We start from the raw sequence: 694 nt of genomic DNA, 5'->3' as shown, positions 1-694 counted from the left end.
TACTAATCATGTATAAATTAAATATATCATGAACAAACCTAGTATAATAGGCAGGTTAGTAAGATGGTTACTATTGTTACAAGAATTTGATATAACTATTGTACATAAGCCTAGAAGAGCCAATGTTGTAGCTGATTATTTATAAAGAATCCATCATGATGATACTGACACTACTTTGGCAGATGATACATTTCTAGATGAGAATTTATTTCATATTGATGTTCAAACTCCATGGTATATAGAAATTGCTAATTACATTGCAGCTAATAAAATACTAGAACATTTTTCTTACAAGGAAAAGAAGCCACTTGTGGAGAAGAATTTCCATTTCTCTTGGATAGGGGTAAGTGCACCAAGTTGTGGTGCCAAAAGGGGGGTATAAGTGCACACCTTTTTCCTAAAATCAGCAAATTTTGGACTTCAACAAGAATTTGAAGATAGTTACGCTCAAAATTTTAAGATATGACAAAAACAAAAGTCGTAGTCCTTTGAATCTAGTTTCTAAACTACTAATTTTTTTTCAAAATGGTTTAGTTTTAGGTCCTCAAAAAAGGGGGCCACAGAAAGTGGTACTATTTATTCCAAAAAAAATAACATAGTACAAAGTGTGGCCCCCCTAAAATTTTAACTTTTTTTTTGAAATTCTTTAATCGCTTCAGTCAAAAGTTACCTAACACTATGTAGTTTATCCCAG

This window comes from Cupressus sempervirens, chromosome 3 (genome assembly GCF_028749045.1).
Source record: "Cupressus sempervirens isolate cs-2001-9-10 chromosome 3, ASM2874904v1, whole genome shotgun sequence".
Classification (NCBI taxonomy): domain Eukaryota; kingdom Viridiplantae; phylum Streptophyta; class Pinopsida; order Cupressales; family Cupressaceae; genus Cupressus; species Cupressus sempervirens.
Note: the sequence above shows the minus strand (reverse complement) of the source record.